The sequence below is a fragment of the Caretta caretta genome, chromosome 26 (assembly GCF_965140235.1).
Source record: "Caretta caretta isolate rCarCar2 chromosome 26, rCarCar1.hap1, whole genome shotgun sequence".
Lineage (NCBI taxonomy): Eukaryota > Metazoa > Chordata > Testudines > Cheloniidae > Caretta > Caretta caretta.
Genome location: NC_134231.1, coordinates 9,910,519 through 9,929,735, shown reverse-complemented (window position 1 = coordinate 9,929,735; position 19,217 = coordinate 9,910,519). Strand labels below are relative to the sequence as shown.

Sequence of the window (19,217 nt, the reverse complement as noted above, 5' to 3'; positions counted from 1 at the left end):
TTGGTTTTGCGTGCATTAGAGCTAAAAAGCCAGGAGAAGGTAACAGATGCAGGTATGAGCATGTCCATGAGGAGAAGGAGAGAGAGAATTCTTCTTGGGCACAGGACTGGGTGGAAAGACAGGCTGGGAGTTTGAAAACCAAGGAACCTACCTCCTGTTGTTGTTGTTTCTGTTGTGTTCAGGGAAACAGGATTATGGGTACATTCTCTGTGAACAAGCATGTTTTTGTGCGTGTCACACACAGAGAAATGACTGGAAATTCTCACATTTTGTCTTGGTAAATCAACAGTTTCCTGATATTTTTCTGCTGTATTCTCATGGGGCACAAAACTAGCTTGCGGAAGCTACTAGATCGCATGCCCTGGTTCTCATGGGTGACTTTAATTTTCCTGATATCTGCTGGGAGAGCAGTACAGCAGTGCATAGACAATCCAGGAAGTTTTTGGAAAGCGTAGGGGACAATTTCCTGGTGCAAGTGCAGGAGGAGCCAACTAGGGGGGGAGCTTTTCTTGACCTGCTGCTCACAAACTGGGAAGAACTAGTAGGGGAAGCAAAAGTGGATGGGAATCTGGGAGGCAGTGACCATGAGTTGGTTGAGTTCAGGATCCTGACACAGGGAAGAAAGGTAAGCAGCAGGATACGGACTTTGGACTTGAGGAAAGCAGACTTCGACTCCCTCAGGGAATGGATGGGTAGGATCCCCTGGGGGACTAACATGAAGGGGAAAGGAGTCCAGGAGAGCTGGCTGTATTTCAAGGAATCCCTGTTGAGGTTACAGGGACAAACCATCCCGATGTGTCAAAAGAATAGTAAGTATGGCAGGCGACCAGCTTGGCTTAACGGTGAAATCCTAGCAGATCTTAAGCATAAAAAAGAAGCTTACAAGAAGTGGAAGGTTGGACATATGACCAGGGAAGAGTATAAAAATATTGCTCGGGCATGTAGGAATGAAATTAGGAGGGCCAAATCGCACCTGGAGCTGCAGCTAGCGAGAGATGTTAAGAGTAACAAGAAGGGTTTCTTCAGGTATGTTGGCAACAAGAAGAAAGCCAAGGAAAGTGTGGGCCCCTTAATGAATGAGGGAGGCAACCCAGTGACGGAGGATGTGGAAAAAGCTAATGTACTCAATGCTTTTTTTGCCTCTGTCTTCACGAACAAGGTCAGCTCCCAGACTGCTGTGCTGGGCATCACAACATGGGGAATAGATGGCCAGGCCTCTGTGGAGAAAGAGGTGGTTAGGGACTATTGAGAAAAACTGGACGTGCACAAGTCCATGGGGCCGGATGAGTTGCATCCGAGAGTGCTAAAGGAATTGGCGGCTGTGATTGCAGAGCCATTGGCCATTATCTTTCAAAACTCGTGGCGAACGGGGGAAGTCCCGGATGACTGGAAAAAGGCTAATGTAGTGCCAATCTTTAAAAAATGGAAGAAGGAGGATCCTGGGAACTAAGGCCAGTAAGCCTCACTTCAGTCCCCGGAAAAATCATGGAGCAGGTCCTCAAAGAATCAATCCTGAAGCACTTACATGAGAGGAAAGTGATCGGGAACAGTCAGCTTGGATTCACCAAGGGAAGGTCATGCCTGACTAATCTAATCGCCTTCTATGATGAGATTACTGGTTCTGTGGATGAAGGGAAAGCAGTGGATGTATTGTATCTTGACTTTAGCAAAGCTTTTGACACGGTCTCCCACAGTATTCTTGTCAGCAAGTTAAGGAAATATGGGCTGGATGAATGCACTATAAGGTGGGTAGAAAGTTGGCTAGATTGTCGGGCTCAACGGGTACTGATCAATGGCTCCATGTCTAGTTGGCAGCCGGTGTCAAGTGGAGTGCCCCAGGGGTCGGTCCTGGGGTCGGTTTTGTTCAATATCTTCATAAATGATCTGGAGGATGGTGTGGATTGCACTCTCAGCAAATTTGCGGATGATACTAAACTGGGAGGAGTGGTAGATACGCTGGAGGGCAGGGATAGGATACAGAGGGACCTAGACAAATTGGAGGATTGGGCCAAAAGAAATGTGATGAGGTTCAATAAGGATAAGTACAGGGTCCTGCACTTAGGACGGAAGAACCCACTGCACAGCTACAGACTAGGGGCCGAATGGCTAGGCAGCAGTTCTGCGGAAAAGGACCTAGGGGTGACAGTGGACGAGAAGCTGGATATGAGCCAGCAGTGTGCCCTTGTTGCCAAGAAGGCCAATGGCATTTTGGGATGTATAAGTAGGGGCATAGCGAGCAGATCGAGGGACGTGATCGTCCCCCTGTATTCGACATTGGTGAGGCCTCATCTGGAGTACTGTGTCCAGTTTTGGGCCCCACACTACAAGAAGGATGTGGATAAATTGGAGAGAGTCCAATTATCATGTGTCTGGAACACATGAGTTATGAGGAGATGCTGAGGGAACTGGGATTGTTTAGTCTGCAGAAGAGAAGAATGAGGGGGGATTTGATAGCTGCTTTCAACTACATGAGAGGTGGTTCCAGAGAGGATGGTTCTAGACTATTCTCAGTGGTAGAAGAGGACAGGACAAGAAGTAATGGTCTCAAGTTGCAGTGGGGGAGGTTTAGGTTGGATATTAGGAAAAACTTTTTCACTAGGAGGGCGGTGAAACACTGGAATGCGTTGCCTAGGGAGGTGGTGGAATCTCCTTCCTTAGAAGTTTTTAAGGTCAGGCTTGACAAAGCCCTGGCTGGGATGATTTAATTGGGGATGGGTCCTGCTTTTGAGCAGGGGGTTGGACTAGATGACCTCCTGAGGTCCCTTCCAATCCTGATATTTTATGATTCTAGCTGACAACTTGAATTTAAAAAAAAGTTTACAAAAGAGAAGTACTATTTTATTGCATGAATCTGAACATTTTAAAGCTGATTGACCAAGAAAGCTTGACATGAAAGAAGGATTGCTGCACTATGGGGGCTTCTGCAGTTGTACCAGAGGACTGCTACAGCTGGTGCCTAATACCCTTGAAAGCGAAGTAAGCAGTTCTTAAATAAGGATCTATACATATGAAATTTACAAGGCCTTTTTGTAAATAATCAGGCCTGTTTCAATAACTCCGGGCATGTCAATGAGAACTATTTTACTACTTCATAACAAGAAGACTACTCTAGTTGTAGCTTGAGACAGACTAATTGGTTCTGAATATGAATGTTTATGACTTTTAAAGTTCTCAGGTAAATCTGTTGCTTGATTGTATATGTACCAATTTTATTTGGTTCATTAATTTTCTGCCATCATATTGCACATTCCTCATAGAGATTCATGCTTTGATGATATTGGACAGACTTTTTCTATTAATAATTCTTGGGGTCTGTTCATGAGCAATTTGTTGCGTGAATTTTAAATTTGAGATGCTTTAACAGAATGTGGTCCTATGGTATTTTTCTGCTCCTTAACTGTGGCCCTGATTCAGTAATTCATCTTAAAGACTTGCTCTTCAAAGATTTATATGCATGCTTAACTTCACACACTGTAAGAAGAAAGGAGGAAAGGAGTACTTGTGGCACCTTAGAGTAATAGCAGGACTGGTAATAGCAGGACAGTGGGGTGGGAGGAGGTATTGTTTTATGATCTCTGTGTGTATATAAAGTCTGCTGCAGTTTCCACGGTATGCATCCGATGAAGTGAGCTGTAGCTCACGAAAGCTTATGCTCAAATAAATTGGTTAGTCTCTAAGGTGCCACAAGTACTCCTTTTCTTTTTGCAAATACAGACTAACACGGCTGTTACTCTGAACACTGTAAAGTTACACTGAGGTCCATGTGACTACTCATGGGGTACGTCTATGCTGCAAAAACATAGCATTGAAGACATTCCTGCTTGGGCTGAAGTTTGGACTCTGAGACCCACCCTGCTCTACCCACCCACCCCACTCATCAGGTTTGAGTCAGAGCTCCAGCCCAAGCAAGGTTGTCTATAGTGCTATATTTAGCACTTCAGTGCAAGCCCGCATCTATAGACCCGGCTCTAAGACTTCCTGTTGCAGGTGGTTTTTTGCCCCACAGACAAACCCACAGTGCTTACGTGAAATCCTTGCCCCCTCCCCCTGTTCTGGCCCTGTTGTGCTCGGTAAGAGGGATGGAGTGATGTAAAGGGACCCTAAAAGGCCTGGTTTTGACTGGGGGGAATATTTGTGGAGCAGGAACTAAGGAGGACAACAGTAAAGCTGTCTTAAGAGTATCCCTTCACCAGCCAGGATGGAATCTAAGAATGCAGTTCTTGTAACCCTGGGAAGCTGCTGTAACTTAGCCAGGTCCCCAGGGCAGTTACACTGGGGCAGCCCAGGTTTGGGAGGGCCCTAAGATAACTTCAGGTTACCTCTCTGCCCTCCTCCTGGGCTGCAGGTTCCATACTGCACATCTCAGAGGCTCAGCACAGTGTCTCACCCCATGTGTATAAGTGCTTGAGAGATTGAAACCTTTTTCAGTAAAACACTGGAGCATATACTAAGTCCCATTGACTTTAAGACTTAGGCACATGTTTAAGTGTTTTGCTAACTATGGATGGATTTAAATCCACGCTTGTGTGTGTGTGAGATTATATATTCCATTGAAGTTTGACTTTAGGACGGAAAATATTGTCACCAATTGTGTCCACCTACAGTTGTTGTTCACAAAATATTTTTTTTCAGAACTGTAACCTGGCTGCACGTAATTGCTTCTGAGTTGGAATTAACCAAGTTGTCGTTTTGGTCTGGAAGTAAAGTTTTATGTATACAGATGGGGAAAAATATGGGGAGCCACTTTTTAAGTCAAGAAAACCCAAACAAAACAAACACACAAATTTAAAAAAAAAATCAAAATCCACTTAAATAATAGAGGTTTTACAAATCATGGATGGAATTTTCAAAAGTGCTCAGCACGAGTTTAGATCCAGTGTGTGCATAGTTTGGTCAACAATGAGCACTAATGACATTTGTAACGATTCAAGTGTGAAAGTCAGATGGGGTTAAATAGGAATAAGGTGCATGCTTTGGAGCACACACATTTTGGCCCATTTTCAAGCAGATGTGTAGGATTGGTGATGTCGGGTTTCTCAGGGTTCAAAGTGAAACCAGATGAAATTCTAACCTTGAGGGGGTGCAAATCCTTTTCCCCCCAGTAGACTGACACTAATGAAATGCCCTTATGGATTTCTGCAAAGATAACCCATCAAAAACTGCACAACTGTGGTGACTAACATGTCCAGCAAGGAAAGAGAGGTGGAAACTCCCCTGACAACGTCTATGGTCTTCGCACTGAACCATACAAGAGGTTTTCTGTTCATAGAATCATAGAATATCAGGGTTGGAAGGGACCCCTGAAGGTCATCTAGTCCAACCCCCTGCTCGAAGCAGGACCAATTCCCAGTTAAATCATCCCAGCCAGGGCTTTGTCAAGCCTGACCTTAAAAACCTCTAAGGAAGGAGATTCTACCACCTCCCTAGGTAACGCATTCCAGTGTTTCACCACCCTCTTAGTGAAAAAGTTTTTCCTAATATCCAATCTAAACCTCCCCCACTGCAACTTGAGACCATTACTCCTCGTTCTGTCATCTGCTACCATTGAGAACAGTCTAGAGCCATCCTCTTTGGAACCCCCTTTCAGGTAGTTGAAAGCAGCTATCAAATCCCCCCTCATTCTTCTCTTCTGCAGGCTAAACAATCCCAGCTCCCTCAGCCTCTCCTCATAAGTCATGTGTTCTAGACCCCTAATCATTTTTGTTGCCCTTCGCTGGACTCTCTCCAATTTATCCACATCCTTCTTGAAGTGTGGGGCCCAAAACTGGACACAGTACTCCAGATGAGGCCTCACCAATGTCGAATAGAGGGGAACGATCACGTCCCTCGATCTGCTCGCTATGCCCCTACTTATACATCCCAAAATGCCATTGGCCTTCTTGGCAACAAGGGCACACTGCTGACTCATATCCAGCTTCTCATCCACTGTCACCCCTAGGTCCTTTTCCGCAGAACTGCTGCCTAGCCATTCGGTCCCTAGTCTGTAGCTGTGCATTGGGTTCTTCCGTCCGAAGTGCAGGACCCTGCACTTATCCTTATTGAACCTCATCAGATTTCTTTTGGCCCAATCCTCCAATTTGTCTAGGTCCTTCTGTATCCTATCCCTCCCCTCCAGCGTATCTACCACTCCTCCCAGTTTAGTATCATCCGCAAATTTGCGGAGAGTGCAATCCACACCATCCTCCAGATCATTTATGAAGATATTGAACAAAACCGGCCCCAGGACCGACCCTTGGGGCACTCCACTTGATACCAGCTGCCAACTAGACATGGAGCCATTGATCACTACCCGTTGAGTCCGACAATCTAGCCAGCTTTCTACCCACCTTATAGTGCATTCATCCAGCCCATACTTCCTTAACTTGCTGACAAGAATACTGTGGGAGACCGTGTCAAAAGCTTTGCTAAAGTCAAGATACAATACATCCACTGCTTTCCCTTCATCCACAGAACCAGTAATCTCATCATAAAAGGCAATTAGATTTGTCAGGCATGACCTTCCCTTGGTGAATCCATGCTGGCTGTTCCTGATCACTTTCATGCAAGTGCTTCAGGATTGATTCTTTGAGGACCTGCTCCATGATTTTTCCAGGGACTGAGGTGAGGCTGACTGGCCTGTAGTTCCCAGGATCCTCCTTCTTCCCTTTTTTAAAGATTGGCACTACATTAGCCTTTTTCCAGTCATCCGGGACTTCCCCCTTTCGCCACGAGTTTTCAAAGATAATGGCCAATGGCTCTGCTATCACAGCCGCCAATTCCTTCAGCACTCTCGGATGCAACTCGTCCGGCCCCATGGACTTGTGCACGTCCAGCTTTTCTAAATAGTCCCTAACCACCTCTATCTCCACAGAGGGCTGCCCATCTCTTCCCCATTTTGTGATGCCCAGCGCAGCAGTCTGGGAGCTGACCTTGTTGTAGGAGAGTGCAGTCATTGGTGGACTTCTTTTTTTTTTTTAATGTTTTCACTGTCACTGTATTGCCCCCAAAATAGCTGATCTTGCTGAACTCCACAAAATGAAAAAATTGTCCCTGAGCCTCAGTTGGCATAGCTCCATTGCTGTCAATCAACTTATGCTGATTCACCCTGAGAATCTGTCTGACAGAGTGTTGATTTATGTCTCTAGAGTCAAGGGTCTCTCCTCAACCAGTAGTTAACCCAGGCCACACCAGATTCATTCCCAGCCGGTTATAGCAGACTGCTCATTGGTTAGTCCATTAGAATATGTACATAGAAGGGCCATGAAGTGACAGCACTCAGAAGAGGGCGATGCTGTTGCAAAATGCTATTGATAAGGTGGAGTTACTGAGGGATGTCCTACAACAGGGGTTCTCAAACTTGTGGTCATGAGTTTATTACATGGGGGTTGCGAGCTGTCAACCTCCACCCCAAACCTCGCTTTGCATCCAGCTTTTATAATGGCATTAAAATATAAAAAAAGTGTTTTTAATTTATAAGGGAGGTCACACTCAGAGATTTGCTATTTGAAAGGGTCTCCAGTACAAAAGTTTGAGAAGCACTGTCCTACAGAGAATTGGTTCAGGATCCAGATTAATGTATTTTTCAAGACCCTGAACGTCAAACTCTAGCCCCACATCTTCGTGAAAAGCTCCTATTGCCTTCAACTGAGTCATGTCCGTGCTTCTCAGGAGACCATCCTAATCTACACCCCACACAACCTATGGGGAGCACGGAATGAGATGAGCTTCTCACCTTTTTCTGATAAGCTTGTGCTCCTGCAAAGATTTACACACATCCTTAACTTTATCCATTAGAGTAGTCCTATGGAGTCCAAGATCCACTCGTGTGTCCAACGTTAAACACATCCTTAACTCTTTTGCAGGATTAGGGCTTGAGGCTCCAAGGCCCCCTCATAATAGAGCACTTACACACATGCTTAACTTTATGGTCATGGCCAGTCCCGTTCACTTCTACTTGGTTTTTCTTTTCGCTGCACTCTGGGTTTCATTATACATGCAGATCCAACAGATATTAATTATTATTATCATTTATTATTTGTATTGTGGTAGCACCCCGGATCCCAGCCATGGACCAGGACCCAGTTGTGCTAGGAACTCAGCAAACACAGAACAAAATGACAATCCCTTCCCCAAAGAGCTTACAATCTAAGCATAAGACAAGAGATAACAAATAGGTGAATATAGACAGAAACGACGAGAGAGAATTAGACAGTATGGATGAATAGACATTCAGCGGTCCAAAAAGAAAGAGTTCTGCCATGTGGAGGAAATAATGACTGCAGAGTATCCATTTACCACAAAGACTTATTTTTAAATAGATATTAGTAACTCAATTTCTCCCCACAATTGAAATAATTAAAGCCATCTGTAAGATTTCTGATCAGACAACAAGCAGTGGTGAGTAACAGGTCATGTTTCTTAATAACAAAATTGAAACCACACAATTAGATCTCTTCTTTAAAAGCATTTGGAAAGGCAATGCTACCTACGAATTAAGACTCTAGATAATTTATTTAAATTAAATTGTATTTCATTAATGCATGCAAAGGAGAAAGATGTTAACAGATGGGTGGCTATCCTGCTGTCACTGGATGGGCAGATTCAGTTGATAAAGATGAATATCTTGTCAAGGCTATTGTATCTGTGTCCTACACAACTTTTTTTTTTTTAAATGTACTTGGCTTTCATTTTAAAATGTATTTGCCCCCAAATTATATGTATTTTTTAAAAAAATGAATGCCATTATCTTTGTGATACAGAAATCAAAGTGTGTTAGGCATTGAAAAGAAATAAGCAAAGACATGGGTGAAATTCTGATCCTGTTAAAGTTGATGGCAAAACTCCCATTAATTTCAATGGGGCCAGGATTTCAAATATGGTCCTTGCTCTGGAAGAACACGTACTACAAAACTCCTGCTCCTGTAGGGTCTTCCGAGTGTAAACGGGGGAATAGTCACGCGATTGTGAGGGACTTTCCTGGCTTCTGCACTACCTCAGTGAAGTGGGCTAGCGAAAGGATCTGAGTCCTCGCTCCCACTTCCTTTACCCAGTGGCCTCCCTGCTCTTGAGGACTCCCCTTCCACTCTCCTGTCTGGCAGAGTCCTCGTACGCCAACAAGACTGGACCCAGGATTCCTGGGGAGCTCGACCCCCAACCCTGCTGTGGTCACCTAGGACCGGAGCTAGGGTGTCCCCACTCCGGGGTACTCTCTCTGCACTGAGCACTTTTCTGGCCCACTGACCACTACATACAATTTAAAGCAAATGCAAGTTATTTAATCAACAATTAATTTTAAAAAGAATAAAGAATAATGGGAAAGGTTAAAGGAAACACATCAGCCCACTCTGTGGCAGGGAACATCACAAACAGCGTCTCTGGAACGTCCGGGCAGTTCACAGTCTGTTCCTTGTAGGTCCCAGGCCCCTTCTCAGGCCCCGGCTGTGCAGCAGGGATGCTGTGGGTTGGACACTTGCTCTGGTGGTGGCTACACGCTCTCAGGCTCTCAGTGGTAGGACCCTTCTTCCCAGTGCCGCCCCCGCCCTGTCGGGGTTATGATCCAAGCCTGGCCTGCAGAGCCTCTTGGCTGAGGTGTCTCCCTGTGCTGGGCCTGCTGCCCAGGGTCCCCCTCGGTCTCTCCAGGTGCTCACCGCACCCAGCTCGGACTGCTCCAGCCCCAGCTCCACCACTCGGTCTCTACACTGCCGCTGCTGCTCTGCCTCCAGCTCCCTGGGCTGCTTCTTTGGCCCCTCTGGCTCTGGTTGCTGCAGCTTCGCTCCCAGGACAGGTCTGCTCTGCAGGCTGCTTCTGTGACCCTGCTCCCAGCACTGACCTGCTTCCTGGGCTGCTTTTCTGGCCCCTCTGGCTCTGGCACAGCTCTGCTCCACAGCTCTGCTCGGGCCCCTGCTTTCTCCTTAGCTTGGCCCCACTCTGTCTGACCCAGGCAAATCCAGCTCACACGGAGGACAGGACCTCCCTGGCCCCCTGACTCCCTGATTAGCCTGCTTGCCTTGTCATTCAGGCTGACCTGGAGCATTGGCCTTTCCCTATTGTTCCTGGGGGCTCTCAATCTCAGGGTCCTGATTCCCCATCGACCTTTCCCCCTTTTTAGTACTGGGAGCTAGCAACTAAAACACCCCCACTGAATGTTAGTAAGGGGGCAACAGTCCCCTTACACGAGGTTAGCCGGATGAAATACACATGGAGCTTGTCCTTGCAATTCGCTGAACACTCAAACCCCAATCCAGCACAACTTTTAAGTTTATACTTAACTTCAATCTGGAGTAGTCTAATTGACTGAAGTTCTTTACTAGATCAGGGCCTGAGAAGTTCCCATGGGTTCTCCTTAGCACTTCTTGAACTCCTTCCCGGAAGATAGGGAAGTGTCTGCCTATCATGTCTCAAAAAGTCATACTATCTACTTCAGTGAAGACAGGGGAAAAACCCAATATTTTGGGGTCAAGTATCTGATGGGTAGCCGTGTTAGTCTGGATCTGTAAAAGCGGCAGAGAGTCCTGTGGCACCTTATAGACTAACAGACATATTAGTCCATTAGTCTATAAGGTGCCACAGGACTCTTTGCCAATATTTTGGGGGTGAGGTGTTAAAGAGGGAGGTGTGAACAATATAAGCCAAAGTCTGTCACGATTTTATTTATCTGGATTAATGTTCAGGGGGCTGGATAGAAACCAAACTCACCCTTATTGTGGATGGGTTCTGGCTTCCAGCTGAGATGATCTTCCTAACTAATATCATCCAAATGTTTCAAACAGTCCTGTCTTACTTTGCGCCAACCTTTCTCCCCACCGCACCCCCAATTGATCCAGTAATAAACATCATACCAACAGTTAGTGACAGTTCTGCTTTCAGCACTCAGTGACTCACATTTCAGCAATGAGACATTCAATGAACCTTCCTTCCATTTCTAATGTCGTGTGCGGACGGGGTGTTTACTTCCAGTGTATCATAGAATCTGGCAGAAGCAACATGGGATTATTGCATGCAAGTGTTCTTTGCTTAGGTCTACTCAGATTCTTGGCAAACGCTAAATCTTGGTTTCCTAATGCCCAATCATACCCTGCTGTAATAAATGTTAAAACAAATGAAAAATAAAGATTAAAGTATACTATAGTTGAATTCCTACAGCACTTTAGCTTACACTTCAGTTTCCACAAATAGCTTTTTGTCTTAGGTGCCATGCATTGGGGGGGAAAATAGTAAAATAAAATAAAATAAATAGTTCCACTTAGATTGAAGATTCAAGAGTAGCAATATGCCGCTAAATTACGTACTGTCATCTATTTTTTATATTGCAAGCTCTGTTGTTGGTAATCCATGTCAGTTACAAATTAAGTTGCATGGAGGTATAGTCCTCGATAGAAATCAATTTTTCAGCACAAAATGCCTTATTTGCAGTTTTATGGCTGAAAACTACTGAAAATAAGTGATTTACTGTTTGCATGGGGGAAAAAGGTATTAAGGGGGTTACTGTTTGAGTTTGACTTTTTCAGTCTTTATTGGCAGTCTTTGCCTTCAAATTCTTAATGTACAGTAATAGGCCATTTCATTTAAAATCACTCTCAGTCAATAAAGTGTGCACATTGTCATAGAGGAGTCTGTGTCATATGCAGGATTTTGTCCAGTGAATGGCATGATCTTTCCCAAATTATACCAGCAATATTTCAGACTGCCGAAACTAGGAGAGGTAAAGAGCAGAAGTCATTAGGGGTAACGCAGTGTGAATCTTCATTACTGTATTTATTTTAACTTGGTGACAGCTTCAGTGTCTAAGAAATACCATAGCTAAATAGTTGGATGTTTATGTTGGGTAGACCCTCAGCGGTTATAAAATGGTTTCAGGAGAGCGACGTCATTTGGCTTCAGTGGACTTGGCTGGAGCTATGTCAATTTATAGCATCCAAGAATGTGGCCCATGAAGTGTGTCTACAGTCAGAAGTTGAATTTGATAAAGACAAGGTCCCAGATATATTGCATTTTAACATGATGTTTTTTGTTATTAATCCAAATTTCATTTTGCAGAGTAAGAACTAGGTAGCTCTTTGGTGGTGTTTAATATAGAAAGACCCATGAACAGTTATAAATTCAGTTCTTTTATAGCACTATTTTCTCCACAAATTCATAAATGTAATCATGTGTACTAAACGATTTAATGGCTGGTTTTCTACTCACTCCCTTCAGTATAAATCTGGAGTGAAGTCTTTGGAATTACATCTCCTAGTGTGAAAAGAGAACAAGACTCACAGTATCACAAATCTGTATTTGTATCTAATAGGAACGATAGGAACTAGGGGATGGATTCGAGCTAGGACATTGGTGTATATTTGTGCTGATTTTGTAGCGTTATACATGCCCTTCTTTGGCAAGTGGTTATGCCAGTTTGCTTGCATCGGCCAGAGTTTGACCCTCTCACTGTTCTGCTGAGGGGTTTTGGCTTAAAGGAGGCTTTTGCATTTAATGCTTGGCTTCTCAGCAACTTTCTAATCCATTTTTTCCTGTTTTAGAGTTTGTAAGACAATGTGTGATTGCATTACACCTTGTCAGAATATGAGATGTGGCAAAAGCAACGTGCAGCAGAATATAATGGGGAAAAATGTACCGGATGAAATATTTGTTAGCCTATCATGATTGCTTATTCTCATATAATGTAGCACACTGAGGGAAAAGTAACAGCTGCCCGCAGGTCTCACAATTTCACAACACTGTATTTGGAGTGTTCAGAACTTCCTTCTGTTCCACAGTCGAATACTATATAACATGTCCAGCTGTTGTTTTTTTTTAAAAGACTCTTGTTCTCATCATAACTGATACAGAATACACAACCGATACAACAGAAAAACTTTCTACCTTTAACAGTTCTACTTTTAACAGTCTTATTCAAGGGCTATTCCTCTGTGTTTTCTAACGCTGGGTCCTATCCTTCCATCTATCTATCCCCCACCTCTGAGTGATATTCTTGAAAGATAGAGATGGTTTTGACTTGCTTCTTCCACCCCTGCGCATCTTCTCTCAGATCCACTGAATCACACTGCATCACACTGAAGTCCTGTAGTAGAGATCTTCCCTTTTGTGCAGGACAGAAGAAATATTAATGCTCTGTGGGCCAGATTCTCAGCTGGTGCAAATTGGCATAGTTCAATTTGAGCCAATGGGAACTATGCTGTTTTACACCAGATCAGGGGCTGGCCCCAAATCTGTCGCTATGCATGACCCAACTGTATTTCCCCGTTTCACACAATTCACATTACATGTTGACTAAACTTAGAAATTCTTTAAAAAGTAAATAAATAAATACATTGTTTTAAATAAATAAATAAATAAATAAATGCATAGTTGGGTACAAAAGTTTACCCAACAAGATGCTATACTGTCAGCCTCATGGGAGGTCTGTCTGGGAAGGGAACAAAGTGGGAAGGAGAGATTTAAGAGCATTCGAGGACAAGTGCAATCAGATACTTCCTCTGTTACTTTGCAAGGTGTCTCTCTCCTTTACTTTATGGTGGAGGCATGGGAATGACTGCATTGAAGGGAGAGTGCTGAACCCCATGGTGCCATACAAAACTGACAGGCACTCAACTTTTTCTTCTACTTTGGTTACATTTGTCAGCCTCTGAGATTTGCTTTCTGTTTACCAGATCTGTCTTTTCCTCATTCATTACATAGATTTTATTTTCTGCAAAGATAATGTGTTTCAAAGCCAAAAACAAAAGGAAGCTGGTGACAGGCAAGCTTGTTTTTATCATCACTGGGGAATAACTGTCCTTTGCTAAATATGTTGCTCTCTCTCTTGTGCTGTCTTTGCACCTTTGAGACGAACTGGGACTGCAACTGGGGAACTAAAATAGTTGCCCCACAAAAGAGGAATCTCCTGCAGTGGCCCCAACTCTGATTGTCCAACTTCTCCTGCCTCAAAACAATCACTGCTCCTGCCTTTATGGCTCATGCAGTATGTGGCTAGTGCATCTGATGTAGCAGCAGATCCTCAGTTTTTATATTTGTTCTGGGCTTCAGTGGAGTTATGCTGATTTACACCACCTGAGGATCTATCCCTTAGTTTGTCTTTTCCAGACCCTTATCCCTGGAGTATTAGAAATAATTTCATGAAGGAAGCACGAGCCCCATCTCACTAACCATCTGCAGGCAAAAATCCCACAGCATTCAATGGCAGGTCTTGCTACGAGGACTTGCAAAATGGGTGGTTAGAATCATAAGATTTTCTCTATACAAAAGGTGAATCAGTTTGTTCTTGTTCATAGGTCAGAGGGATCAATAATCCCTATAACAGCTTGAATCAATGGAGGATTACAAACAAAAAAACAAGCCAAGCAAATGGAACATGGAACGTACCAAACAGTATGACCTTCTCAATATATACTAAAACTAATCAACAGGTCACAAAAGGCGTAGGGGCAGATGTACAAGGTACCTAAATTATTGTTATGAATTATTTTGTATTGCTGTAGTGCCTTAAGAGCCCCAGTCATGGACTTGGACCCCATTGTGTGAGGTGCTGTACAAAAAGATGATCTCTACACCAAAACGCTCGCAATCTAAGTATGAAATGGGAGACAACAGATGGACACAGACAGAGAGATGGAGTACATGGAATCAGTGAGACCATATTGGTCGCTATTTTAGACAGTGGTCTCAGCACGCCAGCAGCCTAGCCATTGTCAAGTGTTTTGTAGGCACTGTGGGAAAAAAGTTTTGAGGAGGCTTTAGAAGGTTCACAATGAGGTGGTTTTGCCGATGTTTACAGGGGACTCCTCTGAAGTATGAAGATCCTTCTTTGGAAATGGCACGAGTGGGCAATATAGGCTGGCATCATGGGCCAGTCGGAGGTTGGAGATGACCGCTCAGTAGAGAATGAGAGGTAGCATGGGGCCTGGCTGTGAAGGGCCTTGGAAGTTAAGATAAAGTAGACTCCTACATGGATTTACAGAAGCACGCAAACAAGTTAGTCCCCTAACTCCCATTAAAAGTCAATGGGAGTTTGGCACCGAGCATGCTTAGCAGCTTTTCTAAATCTCACTAGATATGTATATGCATCTTTAGGAGTCACAATATCTTTGTAAATTTGGCCTTTGATCCTGAAAACCCTTCCTTGGTCACGCTGAAGTTGATAGGAGAAGTCATGTGATTAAGGGTTTCCAGAATCAAACCCCATTTCTATCTAATATTCCCAGATTAGGGATCTACAAAACCTTTACGCATTCTGATCATAATTAGGGGTAGAATGGCTGGGCAGGACCTGAACGTGGCATCTAAAATAGACCAAAGTATTAAATTGGTAGAGTAGAAGGGACAGTGGAGAAGCTGGTGGGGGAAAGAGGAAGACTTCAAGCAGAACTAATGGAGACTCATTCATTCTCACTGTGTTTCCACTACGTCTTGCTGCGTACCCATTGGCAAGTTGCCTAATGTCACTTTGTCCATCTGTAAAATGGGAATAGTGGTACTTGCCATCTCCCTTACTTAACCCCTTTACTCTCTTTTGAAAATCCAAGCCTTAAGGTTTAATGCCAGAAATAGGCATGGATCGTGCTTATCTATGCCACTCTTGTGTAATCTGTGGATGATCCTTGTACTTTTGCAAGCATGATTCAAAGGGGTCCTGACAGATTAAATTTTTGAATGAAAAGCCCCATGATGGGTAATATTAATAGTTGTAATAATAAAGAAATAGAGAGCATATGTCAGAGTGAGAAGAAAGCCACTGTTCTATTGCCAAACTATAATCGGTTTCTACAAATTGATGCTGTACAAGTCCCAAAAACAATGCCAGGCAGTAAAAGAGAAATGTTCAGACAGTGTCGCTCTCCACCAGAATTGCCTGATGCCTCCAAGCATGGTGCAGTGAGACTCCACAGTCGCTGTGAATAAAGTTTTGACATTAACTACAAAGGCACCTGCTATTTGACATGGACTTTCTGTTGCTGGAGTTTTAGCTGACCGAAAGAACTGAGAGATTTTCTTTTTAAACTGCTTAAACAAAAAGGCCTGGTCATCTCGTGTAGCTTTTATCCAGAGGGGAAGAAAAGGCAACCTAGGTAAAGATAGTGGGTGGTATGTATTCACCAGGAGATGCTAGGAGGCATGTTGTGTGACTCATTTAGGTTGCCAACAGCTGCAACCGATCCGGCTCTCCTCAGGGCATCCAGGGCCGTAATTCCTCCCCCGCTTTTTGCTATTAGTTCAATATATCACATGCTCAGTCATGTCTGTTTCCCTTTCTCTCAGTGTGTTAAAAACTGGATCCTGGTTTGCTACATTCTCAAAAACGCCCCTGGTCGGCAAAGCTGACTGCAGAGCATGAGCTGAATTCAAACTCAACATGCTGTCAGGAGATTTCTGCATCAGGAGATGGAATGCAGGTGCTGCTATGCAGCCTACCTATGGATTTTGCCGTGGTGCTGGTGCTGGTCACGCGTGCCTTCAGTTTAAATCATTTAGTTATGCCAAGTCCCGAGCATTCCTGAGAACCCTCAGCTCCAGTTGAAACTCATGCTGAGCTCTGCTCAGGACTGAGCCCCAAGTCGCTTGTGCTAGAAGCAGGGCCGGCTCCAGGCTCCAGCGTTCCAAGCAGGTGCTTCGGGGAGGGGTTAGAAAGGGGTGGCGGTTCCTCCGGCCGCAGTGGCAATTCGGCAGCAGGTTCTTCCTTTTGCCGTACGCGGCGGCAGTGTTTTTCACTGCTTGGGGCGGCAAAAACCATAGAGCTGGCCCTGGCTAGAAGCAATGCTAATCAGGTCAATAACCAACTGATAATGCTTCTGACATTGAATATGCATCTCCACATGGAAAAAATAATCACAGTTTCTATTCATGCCACAACAGTGCCTCCCTGGCCTGGAAATGAGATGAGCATGGATTTCACTGGGTGCTGAGCATATACTTAGTGAGAGACAGCCCCGGCCCTGAAGAGCTTACAATCAAAAGATGAAACAGACAATGGAATTATTATCCTCATTTTACAGAGCGATCCAGTGACTTTTCCAAAGTTACACAGGAAGACTGTGGCAGAGCAAGGAATGGAATCCAGCTCTCTTGAATCCGAGTTCCATGCCATAGACACAAGACCATGTTTCCTTCCTATTATATCAGTTCCTCTTAACAACTCTAACACCTTCAGTATTATACTGGATGAACATCTCAAGCTGGCTCTGTCAAAAGAGAGGATATGTTTTCGCCCCTTCCATCTCATTGCATACCCAGACTTACTCATGGGGGTTAAGTTGTTTGTTGTTTGTTCTGATAAATGACTGCATCCCTTGAACTGGCAGACTGTAAAGCCCATTGCAAAGAGAATGGAACACCAAGGGTATCCAATTATATTTTCCTCCAAACTTGCCCTTTAAAATCTATTTACATTTGATATTTTTGTGGCTCACTTGTGGGAATTTAGGAGGTCATCAGTGACAGAAGGTGTAAAGAAGAACTTAAATCATCTTGTGCTCTGGAGGGAATTCCTCTGGACTTTGAAGCTCAGAAACTTTGGACCCTGTGACTTTATTAAACAAGTGAATCTAAGATGCTTTATCCACAAGCTTGCCCTCTTACTAACTCAATGCACTTCTTGATGTACGGTACTAAAGAGAGCACCAGTTGGACCCTGGCTTTGAAATGTGTTTCCACTTTATCTCTCTTAAGAATTTTCAGACCTAGTATGTATTAGCAGCTGTTACTGTCTTCTAACACCACAGACTCTTTTAGGTTTTTCACTCTTTACTTCTATTTAGTGGTCTTGAAGTTGAGTTTGATGTTGGCCAAGAGCCATGTCTTCTGTGGAAGTTCCCTGTATTTCCACGCCCTCTGCTTAATAACTTGGATAAACATCAGAAAATGCAGTTTGTTCCCATGACAGTCCAAAGGAAGAAGAAAAGATATATTGACCATTTCACTTTTGGAGATGCTATCTCCTTTTGCACGGCTCATGCTAACATTCTAACCAATAGGACTGCTACATTTAAAAAAACAACACCACCACAACCTGCTTTGGTAAAGTAGCAAAGGGATTAGATTCTTTTGGCCTGCTTGTCTTTTACATGGTGGTCCCTTTACATCACTCTAGAAGTATAAAGGGGCACAAATTACATTTACATTGACCTAATTCCCCTTTACGCTGCCAGAGGGGTGTTAATTATTCTTAGTGCAAATGAGAATCAGGCCTGTAGAAATGCATGCGTCTTGCTATGGTTTCTGTGGTAAAGCTAATTCATTTAACCTGCCCTAGTAATAGGTCACTCATACAGTTAAATTCATGGAGGATAGATCCATCAATGGCTATTAGCTAGGTTGGACAGGGATGATGATTCCCTAGCCTCTATTTGCCAGAAGCTGGGAATGAGCGACAGGGGATGGATCACTTGATGATGACCTGTTCTGTTCATTCCCTCTGGAGCACCTGGCATTGGCTGCTGTCGGAAGACAGGATACGGGGCTAGATGGACACTTGGTCTGACCCCGTGTGGCCGTTCTTTTGTTCTTCTATTACTTGCACAATTTACATGCTACCTGAAACCGTGGTTTTTCACACCCAATCCTGCAGCTGGATACAAGAAGTGGCAACCCCAGAGGAGTTCAGGTGAGATGCAATCTAAACAAATCAGTGTACTTGACATACATTAAACCTCCTTCAAGGTCTAATCCAAATTCCCATCAACTTAGATGGGGCAGATTCAGGCCCTCTAACATTAGCAATATATTCTTGAAGTACTTGAGTAAGCTACTACCTGTTTCCCATGGGGGAAATCCACTCCTGTGCAGAAAGCCCGCAAAGTGTCCATACAACACTTACATCCCATTTCATCCTTATGAAGTGGAGTCGAGACTTTTCAGTAGGTTGCCCATGTTTCCCAAAGGGAAAACGGGACACCCCAAGCCGCTCGGCCAAGCCTCCCACCCCCGACACATGGCTGTTGCCAGTTGCTGGAACCCTGTTAGCCCCCTGCATGCTGAAATGCTGTCTCCTCATCCCCCCAGCCGTGGGGCTGGCATCTTTGCTCGCCCTCCTCCCCCGCATGTTCCTCCACACCGTCCCCTACTTTTTGGAAAAAAATTGACATTTTTCCCATTTGCTCTTGCCCACTGATCAAGTCGACAAGAGAAAACAGAACAAATGTCCACTTTTTTGTGGGGTGGGGGGAAGGCGGGATGGCTGCGACAGGGCTTAAAAAAGAGCCTGTCCCGGCCAAAAATCACCCTATGTTACATGTACTCTTTGTAAA

At 44.2% G+C, this 19,217-nt stretch overlaps 1 protein-coding gene across 1 annotated transcript in view; it reads left to right on the top strand.

Moving 5' to 3' along the window:
• Positions 1-19,217, top strand: part of LRRTM4 (leucine rich repeat transmembrane neuronal 4) — a 1,034,392-nt gene that overhangs the window by 194,024 nt on the left and 821,151 nt on the right. The gene's annotated exons all lie outside the window — the stretch shown is intronic.